This window comes from Callorhinus ursinus, unplaced genomic scaffold (assembly GCF_003265705.2).
Source record: "Callorhinus ursinus isolate GAN/ISIS: 27379988/994484 unplaced genomic scaffold, GSC_fseal_2.0 scaffold40, whole genome shotgun sequence".
NCBI lineage: Eukaryota > Metazoa > Chordata > Mammalia > Carnivora > Otariidae > Callorhinus > Callorhinus ursinus.
Window position 1 is genome coordinate 4,664,925 of NW_027397102.1, and position 12,573 is coordinate 4,677,497.

General features: G+C 34.3%; 1 protein-coding gene across 15 annotated transcripts in view; it reads left to right on the plus strand.

Moving 5' to 3' along the window:
* The window catches only part of GPR174 (G protein-coupled receptor 174), a 181,061-nt gene that overhangs the window by 110,331 nt on the left and 58,157 nt on the right, over positions 1-12,573 (plus strand). For 2 of the 15 annotated variants that reach the window (XM_073880915.1, XM_073880911.1), the window contains exon 1: positions 8,278-8,296. The exons of the other annotated variants lie outside the window; for them this stretch is intronic. The gene's annotated coding sequence lies outside the window, so the exon portion shown is untranslated. Of the gene's footprint in view, positions 1-8,277; positions 8,297-12,573 lie in introns of those variants that run through there. 15 annotated transcript variants of the gene reach the window in all.

Here is a 12,573-nt window from a genome sequence, read left to right on the forward strand (position 1 = left end):
GCTGAGGCAGAGTATGAATATGAGAGAGAGTGAAGTGGCAAGTCTAGATAACTGATCCAGATGAATTAGAGAAAGTTGATTTGGGGCCTGAGTTACCCAGAGTGGGTGATCATCCATTGGATTTTGGGCTACCCATCTTTGTTCTGGCCATTTGCTGAAAAGTCCTTTCAGTCATGGAGGATAGAGTAAGATTCCCTCAATTTTGGACCATGAAATTTGATTAAGCAAAGCACTATGAAGATATTTTGCATTCTGCAGGGAGAACATTGATGTTTTTCTGAATTCTCAGAGTGTGACCTGGGTTATATTTGACATAGAATTACTTATTAATAACCATCTTGGTTCTAAGTTAAAATTGTAAGAATTGCACATCTATAAATGCCATCTGTGACTGAGACTTTCCTAGGGGAAAAAAAGATCACTCAGGCAATTTAAAACTGTGTAACCTCTGGAAATCAATAAATTTGAAAATGTCTGTGACATGGTTCAGTAGGGTAGAGATACTAAGGTTTATTACCCTGGATTATAAGTTACTCTCTAACTGGGACTTGGGCCAAGCATAGCTGTAATGAAAATCCAGGCTAAACCAATATCTGGAGAATAGGGGCATTCTATGCTATGGAATCTTCAATATGTGGGATGCTTTAATACACTAAGTAGATATACAGTTTTTTTCTCCAGACTTTTCATTTAGCAACACATTTGCGAACTTGTTGGAAATATTTTGGATACATATACAATTAAAATTGCTGGTGAACCACCATAATATACTGCCCTTCAAAGACTGTATCATGTTGTGTAGGAAATTTTAAGTCTAAAATTAATGTTTTCATGCATTAACCCTTTGTCATATTGGGCCAAGAAATATTAAGTACTTCTAAGAAGTGGTTACCAGTTCATTATCTTTTTTTTGTAAATTTTCAGCACATTTATTAAAAAGACAGAATTGATTTTTTTATATCTAAAATTTGTTTTCAAAAGAAAGTCTTAATTTTACATAACCCTTTTGTGGTATGAAGTTATTTTTAGGTTTCAAAAATTCACTTCGGAATGTAAATTGGTTTTGATTTCCTTGGTTTTGTTCCTAAGCAGGCTGACTTCATTTTCTTCATGGGGAATTCTGAGTGTTTGGCCTTGGTCTATTTTCACAGCTCTGGGAAGCCAATATGGTTTTTACAGCAAAGGGAAAATAATCAGAATTCTCCAATGTGATTTGGGGATTTAAAAGTATATTTAGTGCTTCCCCCCATGGAGTAAGGGTCAACATGAAATCCACGCTATTTCCAAGGTTTGATTTTCTCCCAAAAGAACTTATACCCCATTCTAAAATGATTATCTTCCTAGTAATGATTTCAGAAAAAGCTAATAAGCATCTGAGCAGCTACCTAGAGTCTGCCATACAGAATAAGCTTTTGGTGCCTATCTACCACTGGCTCTAACTTTGAGTTTAGGTGCTCTATCATCAAAAAAATAATGGTTCTTATTTATTGTGCACTTAGGATGTACTGAGCACTGGGCAAGATATCTTACATTTTTACAGTAACTCTATTTTTGCCCCCATTTTATAGATGAAGAAACCAAAAACTGAACAACTTGCCCAAAGTTGTATAACTGTCTTTGTTGCATTTCAAACACAGTTCTATTTGTTGCCAAAGCTCTTTTCATTAAGCTATACTGTGTGTATATGATACAGCTATATTTCACTATTTTGAGAATCAAGAGAATTAATAATAGAGATAATATGTACCAATTTTGTAATAGGTTGTTCTTTTATTAGATTTAGTTTAAGTGAACTAAGAAATGCAGGGGAGTAAAACACATAAAATAAGTAATAAAATAGATTTAAAAATGTGAATCATAGAAAACATAGATGAAATACTTTCTCTTCAACCAATGTTTATGATGTTTACTATTTTTCAAGTGTAATATGAGTAATAATAGGAGCCATATAAGATATAGCCCATACCTTTATGGAGCTTATTTACCTGGGGAGGATAAAGCAGCACATATTAAATCTGACCATATAAAAGGAATTTCGAAAAAGGTGTATGACATCATAACATAGTTTGCAGTAAACAGAAAGTCACCATCCCCATTCACATTTAACCTGCTGTGATATAAAAAGGAAATCATATTAGAGCTTTCACAAAATATTTGTTTTATCATATTATGCTAATCTATATTATGCTAAATTTAGAGGAAAGGTTCTAAATTCCAGATATAAGGTTATATCAGACAGTAGGACAAAATGTGTGGTTTTAGATGCAAGTTAAAATCTACACAAGGAAAAAGCTCAGAAGAAAATTATACAAAGAGAATCTCTAAAACATGTTCAGAAGAATAGATTTATGTGTATGCTTGTTATCTTCCAGCTTCACTGTATATTAGTTATAGGGTATCTAAACTAGAAGGAAAAACATTTTTGTTTTTCACATACAAAACTGAAGCTACACACCAACCATCAAAAGAGAGGGTAGATTGCTTTGGGTAGTACAGACATATTAACAAAATTTTTCTTTCCAATCCATGAGCATGGAACATTTTTTCCATTTTTTTGGCATCCTTTTTAATTTCTTTCATAAGTGTTCTATAGTTTTCAGAGGGCAGATCTTTTACCTCACTGGTTAAGTTTATTCCTATGTATCTTACGGTTTTTGGTGCAATTGTAAATGGGATCAATTCTTTGATTTCTCTTTCTGCTACTTCATTATTGGTGTGTAAGAAATGCAACAGATTTCTGTATGCTGATTTTATTTTATTTTTTGAAAGATTTTTATTTATTTATTTATTTGAGAAAGAGAGAGAGAGAAAGAGAGAGAGCACAAGTGGGGTGGGGCAGAGGGAAGGGGAGTCAGAGAGTGAGACTCCCACTGAGCAGGGCGCCCTACCTGGGGTTCAGTCCCAACACCCTGAGATCATGACCTGAGCCAAAGGCAGACACTTAACCAACTGAGCCACCCAGGTGCCCTTGCATGTTGATTTTATATCCTGTGACTTCACTGAATTCATGTATCTGTTCCAGTAATTTTTTGATGGATCTTTCAGGTTTTCTACAGAGTATCATGCCATGTGAATAGTGAAAGTTTGACTTCTTCCCTGTTAATGTGGATGCCTTTTTTTTTCTTTGTCTGATTGTGGAGGCTAGGACTTACTATTTTAAATAACAATGGTGAGAGTGGACATCCCTGTTTTGTTCCTGACAGTAGAGGAAAAGCTCTCAGTTTTCCCCATTGAGGATGATATTAGCCATGGGTTTTTCATATATGGGCTTTATGATGTTCAGGTGTGTTCCTTTATATCTCTACTTTGTTGAGGGTTTTTATCAAGAATGGATGCTGTATTTTGTCAAATGCTTTTTCTGCATCTATTGAGAGAATCATATGGTTCTTATTCTTTCTTTTATTAATGTGGTATATCACATCATTTGATTTGCAGATATTGAACCACCCTGGACTCCAGGAATAAATTCCACTTGATTGTGGTGAATAATTCTTTTAATGTATTGTTGGATTCAATTTGCTAGTATCGTGTTGAGAATTTTTGCATCCATGTTCATCAGGGATATTCGCCTAGAGTTCTCCTTTATAGGGGGGTCTTTGTCTGGTTTTAGAATCAAGGTAATGCTGGCCTTGTAGAGGGAGTTTGGAAGTTTTCCTTCCATTTCTATTTTTTGGAACAGTTTGAGAAGAATAGATATTAACTAAGTGTCTGGTAGAATTCCTCTGGGAAACCGTCTGGCCCTGGACTTTGATTTGTTGGGAGATTTTTGATTGCTGATTTAATTTCTTTGCTGATCATGGGTCTGTTCAAGTTTTCTATTTCTTCCTGTTTCAGTTTTGGTAGTTTGTATGTTTCTAAGAATTTATTCATTTCTTCCAGATTGTCTAGTTTGTTGGCATATAATTTTTCAGAATATTATATTATGATTGTATTTCTGTGGTGTTAATTGTGATCTCTCCTCTTTCATTTGTGGGTTTATTTACTTGGGTCCTTCATTTTTTTCTTTTTGATAAGTCCAACTAAGGTTTTATCAATTTTATTAATTCTTTCAAAGAATCAGCTTTTAGATTCATTCATCTGTTCTACTCGTTTTTTGTTTGTTTCTATATCATTTATTTCTGCACTAATCTTTATTATTTCCCTTATTCTGCTGGCTTTAGGCTTTATTTGCTGTTCCTTTTCTAGCTCCTTTAGGTATAAGTTTAGATTGTGTCTTTGAGATTTTCTTGCTTCTTGAGGTAGGTCTGTATTGCTATAAACTTCCCTCTTATGACCATCTTTGCTGAATTCCAAAAGTTCTGGACTGTCGTGTTTTCATTTTCATTTGCATCCATGTATTTTTTTTATTTTTTCTTTAATTTCCTGGTTTACCCTTCATTCTTTAGTAGGATGTTCTTTAACTTCCATGCAATCTACACATTTAATGTAATCCCTATCAAAATACCACCGGCATTTTTCACAGAACTAGAAAAAAACAATCCAAAAATTTCTGTGGAACAACAAAAGACCTCAAATAGCCAAAGCAATCTTGGAAAAGAAAAGCAAGGATGAGGGCATCATGATTCCAGACTTCAAGCTATATTACACATTGTAGTTATCAAGACAGTATGGTACTGGCACAAAAACAAACATATAGATCAATGGAACAGAATGGAAAACCCAGAACTGGACCCACAACTCTATGGTCAACTAATCTTCAACAAAACAAGAATGAATATCCAATGGAAAAAACACAGTCTTTTCAACAAATTGTGTTGGGAAAACTGGGCAGCAACATGCAGAAAGTGGGCCATTTTTTTATACCATACACAAAAATAAATTCAAAATGGACAAAAGACCTAAATGTGAGGCAGGACACCATCGAAATCCTAGAGGAAAACACCGGCAGCAACCTTTTTCATCTCAGCTGTAGAAACCTATTACTAGATACCTTTCCAGAAGCAAGGGATACAAAAGCAAAAGTGAACTACTGGGACTTTGTCAGGATAAAAAGCTTTTGCACAGGAAAGGAGACCACAAAACTAAAAGGTAACCTACAGAATGCAAGAAGACATTTGCAAATGACATATCTGATAAAGGATTAGTATCCAAAATCCAAAATCTATAAAAACCTCAACAGCCCAAAATGAATAATCCATTTAAGAAATGGGCAGAAGACATAAACAGACATTTTGCCAAAGACCTCCAGATGGCTAACAGACACATGAAAAGATGCTCAACATCACTCATCAGGGAAATACAAATCAAAACCACAATGAGATACCACCTCACACCTGTCAGAATGGCTAAAATTAACAACACAGGAAAGAACAGATGCTGGTGACAATGTGGAGAAAGGGGAATGTTCTTGCACTGTTGGTGGGAATGCAAATTGGCACAGCCACCCTGGAAAACAGTATGGAAGTTCCTCAAAAAATTAAAAATCAAACTATCTTATGACTAAATTGCACTACTAGATATTTATTCAAAGGAAACAAAGATACAGATTTGAAGGGGCACATGCACCCTGATGTTTATAGCAGCATTATCAACAATACCCAAATTAATGAAAGAGTCCAAATGTTCATTGACTGATGAATGGATAAAGAAGTGGTACACACATACACACAGATACACACAGAATGGAATATTACTTAGCCATCAAAAAGAATGAAATCTTTCCATTTCCAATGACATGGATGGAGCTAGAATGTATTATGCTAAGTGAAATAAGTCAGTCAGAGAAAGACAAATACCATATGATTTCACTCAATGTGAAATTTAAGAAACAAAACAATGAACATAGTGGGAGGAAATAAAAAGAAAGAGGGAAGCAAACCCTAAGAGACTCTTTACTATAGAGAAGAAATTGAGCACTGATGGTTGGAGGTGAGCAGGGGATGGACTAAATGGGCGTTGGGTATTAAGGAGGGTACTTGTTGTGGTGAGCACTGGGTGTTATACGTAAGTGATGAATCACTAAATTGTACACTTGAAACTACTTTTACCATATGTGTTAACTAAAATTTAAATTAAAAAATTGAATTAAAAAAAGAAGAGAAAGTAGATCTCTATTTATATTTTGAATCATTTTCTCCCTTTGGAGAAAGGATTTGGAGTTATAAGATTCTTGTCACGGGTTCAGAATACAATATATGGCTATATTACAGAGAAAATTAATGGAATTTAACTCACATACTTAAGTTTAGGACCTCCAGTGTTGTAACCAACTGACCTAATCAGCTACAGAACTCTGGGAAACAAACAAACAAACAAACAGGTACAAGGTTCAGGATAGTCTGTCTCCTGATGTTGGTTATTCCCCATGTCCTCCTGCTCTCTGCACCCTGCCCTCCATTTTTGTGCTTTCTTATGCAAGAGGAAGTAGAGGAAGTGTTTTGGGACATGCATCCCTGAACTCTGTTCTAAGTCATATTTTCAGCAGGCAGTAATCAGAAGCTTGAGCTTCAAGTTGTGTTTTTTGAGGACTAGCTAGGGGCATAAACCTGAACAAGGAACTAAGCTTCTTCATTTTTCAGTTTCTCTACTTGTGAGAATAGTGTGATTGAGGGCATCTCTATCTCAGAGGTATTACTCACCATGCAAATACCTAATAGATACTTCACATTATGTTGTTCAGAATTCTTCTGTAAAATTTGCAAAATGCCATGTGCAATTGGATTGACCTGCCTTTTGCCTGTCAGATTTCCTTCAGCACATGGGACCATTATGCTTGGTCAAGCTTTCACCTTAAAATGCTTATAAGGAACAGAATTGTATAAGGCTTAAAGTTGAAAAAAATGGGAAAGAGAAGTATGAGTTTTATGAATTAGTGAAATCACTTCTTTTAGAAAGGCCATATGGAATGCCCCAACCACATTAAGAACTGCGGTTGATTTGTACCCTAAATATATGGTAGCTTTCTATAGAGCTAACATTTGACTTGTTCAATTTAGCAATTGATTTTACTCATTTCTCTCTTGTTTTGTGTATTGTGCCACTGCTGCCAGCATATAAGTTTTCAAGAAGAGGCCATGTCTCCTTTTTCTCTCCAGTGGCATCTAGCACAGTAACTTGATTTACAACAAGGTATTGCTCATCTCATCACTTAATTACTTTTTCCTAGACTGATAATTTAACAAACTGTAGGAGCAGGAAAGGGGTTGGCCAAGAAAAAGAACATTTGTCCTATTTTAGTTACTTTCTTCCAGTCTTGCATGCCAGTGAAAATAGATGTCTGTATGTCTGTGTTTCTGTATGTGGGGGTGGGGATAGAGAGAGAGATGGAGAAAAGACAGGAATAAGTGTTAATGTTTTTATGCACATAGCAAGAACACTGGTTACCATGCCATTGCAGGAAGCAAAATGAAGGACATGTGTTTTCAGTGATTTGTACACTGGTGTTGATTTAAAAATTGACAGCTTTTAATAACATAAACAAAGCTTACATCCAAATGATCTGACTATATGGGAAGATAAATATCCACTCACATATTAGAGAATGTATAGTTGGAAGTGTGGTGTGGATAAAGGAACCCAAACCTTTTGAGTTAAAATTTATGTTCTAGTCCTGGCTCTGCCGTTAAGTTGTTATATAACTAAGAATGAATACCGTGGGCACCTGGGTGGCACAGTCAGTTAAGTTTCTGACTCTTGGTTTTAGCTCAGGTCGTGATCTCAGGGTTGTGAGATTGAGCCCCAAGTCAGACTCTACATTCAGCGCAGAGTCTGTTTGAGTTTCTCCTTCCCTCTCTCTCTTCATGCTCTCTCTCTCAAATAAATAAATAAATAAATAAATATTTGGAAAAAAAGAATGAATACCTTACTTTCTCTAGGCCTCAGTTACCTTGTTTCTTAAGACTAAAGCACTGATAAAGATTAATAGGTTATTAATGAAGATTAATAAAATCTAATATTTATTTAAAGTGTCCAATCAGTTCTACCGTCAATTGAAAAAATTTATAAGGCTCATTGATGAAATATAAGAAACAGCATAGAGGATCATAGGGGAAGGGAGGGAAAACTGAATGGGAAGTCATCAGAGAGGGAGAAAAACCATAAGAGACTCTTAACTATAGGAAACAAACTGAAGGTTGCTGGAAGGGGGGTGGGTGGGGGTATGGGGTAATCGGGTGATAGGCATTAAGGAGGGCATGTGATGTGATGAGCACTGGGTGTTATACACAACTGATGAATTATTGAAATCTATAAAAGCTGATTGAATTACTACCTATGTCATCATCGGGCTTATCGATGAAAGGAGCATACTGACAAAAGGAAAAGAAAAAAGAAAAAAGAAACCAGCATACCGCCCCAGGTACTCAATAAGTTTGTGCTGACTGAACTTGTTGGATTATTTACTCCATGTGTAGGCTGATAAGCAAGTTTAGTGTAAGATTTGAAGGGTGGATCTTGTTTAAAATCCCTCCTCTACTCTCCTCCCATGGTACCACCCTCCTTTTAGCTTGGGTCTGTAATGGTTCCTATGAATTATTTAAAAGAAAATACTAGGAAAGTGCCTGCATGGTCTCTGTGAAGGTCTTGGACAATATCTTTTAGTTCTTGGTCATGAATATGTTAACTTAAATCCACGGATCAAATTTCAGTCATTTTGAGCTTAAAAATAGAGACACTGTTTTTCTCTGTCTGACCTACTTCACTTAGTATTATACCTTCTAGGTCCATTAGTGTTGTTGCAAATGGCAAGATCACATTATTATTATGGATGAGTAATATCCCATTCTATACCAATTCTTTACCATTAATCTAAAGATGGACTCTTAGGTTACTTCCATATCTTGGCTATTGTAAATAATGGTGCAATAAACATAAGGATACATATATCTTTTAGAATTTGTGTTTTCATTTTCTTTGAGCAAATACCCAGTAGTGGAATTATTGGGTCCTATGGTAATTATTTTTTTTAAATTTTTTGAGGAACTTCCACACTGTTTTCTATAGTGGCTGCACCAATTTGAAGTCCCACCAACAGTGCACAAGTGTTTATTTTTCTCTATATCCTCAGCAACACTTGTTATTTATTGTACTTTTGAGTTGAGCCATTCTGACATGTGTGAGTTGATATCTCATTGTGGTTTTGATTTTATTTCCCTGATGATTAGTGATGTTGAGCAACTTTTCATGTGTCTGTTGGCCATCTGTATGTCCTCTTTGGAAAAATGTTTATTTAGGTCCTCTGCCCATTTTTCAATCAGATCATATTTTTTTGGTGTTGAGTTGTATAAATTCTTTATATATTTTGGATATAACCCCTTATTGGTTATATAACTTACAAATAACTTTTCTGATTCAGTAGGTTTGCCTTTTTGTTTTGTTGATGGTTTCCATCACTGTGTAAAAGCCTTTTATTTTGGTGTAGTTTTAATTTAATTTTACTTTTATTTCACCTGCCAGATGAAACGTATCTAGAAAAATGTTTCTATGGCCCACGTCAAAAAAATTACTCTCTATATTTTCTTCAAGGAATGTTATAGTTTCAGGCTTGACATTTAGTTCTTTAATCCACTTTGAGTTTATTTTTGTATATAGTGTAAGAAGTGGTCCACATTCATTTTTTTTTTTTGCATATAGCTGTCCAGTTTTCTCAACATCATTTGTTGAAGAGACTTTTTCCCAACGTATATTCTTGCCTCCTTTGTCATAGCTTAATTGACCATAATGTGTGGGTTTATTTCTGGGATGCTTGTTCTGCTCCACTGATCTCTGTATCTATTTTTGTCCCAATACCATATTGTTTTGATTATTATAGCTTTGTGATATATCTTAAAATCTGGGATTGTGATGCCCACAGTTTTGTTCTTCTTTTTCTAGGTTGCTTTGGGTATTTAGGGTCTTTTGTTGTTCCATGCCAATTTTAGCATTGTTTGTTCTAGTTCTATGAAAAATACTGTTACTTTTTTTTTATAGGGATTGCATTAAATGTATAGATTTTTCAGGTAGTATGGGAATTTTAACAATATTTGTTCTCCCAATCCATGAGCATGAAATGTCTTTCCATTTCTTTGTGTCACCTTCAATTTCTTTCATCAATGTTTTGTAGTTTTTAAGGTATAGGTCTTTCACCTTCTTTGTTAAGTTTATTCCTAGGTATTTTATTATTTTTGATGCAATTGTAAATGGAATTGTTTTCTTAATTTCTTTTTCTGCTACTCCATTAATAGTGTATAGAAATGCAACAGATTTCTGTATATTTTCTTTCCTGCAACTTTACTGAATTCATGTATTAGTTCTAGTAGTTTTTTGGTGGTATCTTTAAGGTTTTCTATATAGAGTATCATGTCATCTGCAAGTAGTGGCACTTTCCTTACCAGTTTGGATGACTTTTATTTATTATTTCTTGTCTGATTACCATGGCTAGGGCTTCCAGTACTATGTTGAATAAAAGTGATGAGAATGGATATCTTTGTCTTCTTCCTGATCTCAGAGGAAAAATTCTCAGTTTTTTCCCATTAGGTATGATGTGAGCTGTGGTTTTTCATATATGGCCTTCATTATGTTGAGGTATTTTACCTCTAAGCCTACTTTGTTGAGAGTTTTTATCATGAATGGATATTGTACTTTGCCAAAGGCTTTTTCTGCATGTATTGAGATGACCATGTGGTTTTATCCTTTTTCTTATTAATGTGGTATATCACATTGATTTGAGAATATTGAAACACCTTTGTATCCCAAAAATAAATCCCATTTGATCACAGTGATTGATTTTTTAAGGTATTATTGGACTTGGTCTGCTAATACTATGTTGGGAATTTTTTCATCTATGTTCATTAGAGGTCTGTAGTTTTCTTTTTTCTTTTTCTTTCCTTTTCTTTTTTTTTTTTGCAATGTCTTTATCTGTTTTTGGTATTAGGGTAATGCTGGTGTTATAGAATGCATTTTGAAGCCTTCCTTACTCTTCTATTTTTTGGAATAGTTTGAGAAGGATAAGTATTAACAATTTAAGTGTTTAGTAGAATTCATCTGTGAAGACATCTGTTTCTGGACTTTTGTTTGTTGTGAGTTTATGATAACTGACTCAATTCATTGCTAGTAATCTCTTCAATTTTTTTTATTGCTTCCTGGTTCTGTTTTGGAAAGTTACATATTTCTAGGAATTTATTCATTTCTTCTAGGTTGTACAATTTATTGGCATATAATGTTTTGTGATTTTCTTATAATTATTTTTATTTCTGTTTTGTCAGTTGTTATTTCTCCTTCTTCATTTCTGATTTTATTTATTTGAGTCCTCTCTGGCCTTTAATGTGTCTGTCTAAAGGTTTATCAATTTTTTAAATCTTTTCAAGGAAACAACTCCTGGTTTTATTGATCTGTTCTACTGTTATTTTAGTTTCTATTTCATTTATTTCTACTCTAAGTATTATTATTCCCTTCCTCTACTGGCTTTGGCCTTTATTTCATCATTTATCTAACACATTTAGGTATAAGGTTAGGGTTTTTTTGAGTTTTTTTTTTTTACTTGCAGTAGGCTTGTATTGTTATAATCTTTCTTACAACAGCTTTTGCTACATCCCAAAGATTTTGGACCATTGTGTTTTTTTTTTTTTCATTTCTCTCCACATGTTTTTTATTTCCTCCTTAATTTCTTCATTGACCCATTGTTTACTAACATGTTATTTAGCTTCCATGTATTTGTTATTTCCAGACTTTTTTCTTGTCATTGATTTCTAGTTTCATACCATTGTGGTTGAAAAAGAAGCATGATATGATTTCAACATTTTTAAAATTCATTGAGACTTGTTTTGTGGCCTAATGTGATCTATTCTGAAAAATGTTCCATATGCATTTGAAAAGAATGTCCATTCAGCTGTTTTTGAATGAAATGTTCTGAATATATGTTAAGTTCTTCTGTTCCAATGTGTCATTCAAAGCCACTGTTTCCTTGTTGATTTTCTTGTTCTTTCTATCCAGTGATGGAAATGGAGTGTTAAAGTCCCCTACTATTATTGTGCTATTATGGAGTTTTTCCTTCATGTCTGTTAATGCTTGCTTTGTGTCTTTGGGTGCTCCCATGTTGAGTCCATAAATATTTACAATTGATGTATCTTCTTGTTTGATTATTTCCTTTATGGTCATGTAATATCTTTCTTGTCTCTTGCTACAATCTTTGTTTTAAAGTCTATTTTGTTTGGGGAGACTGGGTGGCTCAGCTAGTTAAGTTTCTGTCTCTTGATTTTGGCTCAGGTCATGATCTCAGGGCCATGGGATCAAGTCTTACATTATTAGGCTCTGTGCTCAGGGTGGAATCTGCTTGAGACTCTCTTTCTCCCTTTGCCCCTCCCACTGCTCATGTGTGCTCTCTCTTTCTCTACAATAAATAAATAAATAAATAAATAAATAAATAAATAAACAAATAAATAAAATATTTAAAGTCTATTTTGTTTGATATAAGTACTGCTACCACACTTTCTTTTTGTTTTCATTTGCATGATAAATGTTTTTACATCCTTTCACTTTCAATCTATATATGTCTTTAGGTCTGACATGAGTCTCTTGTATGCAGTACATAGATGGGTTTTTCTGTATTGTACATTCTTTCTCCCTGTGTCTTTGACTGGACCATTTAGTGCATTTACA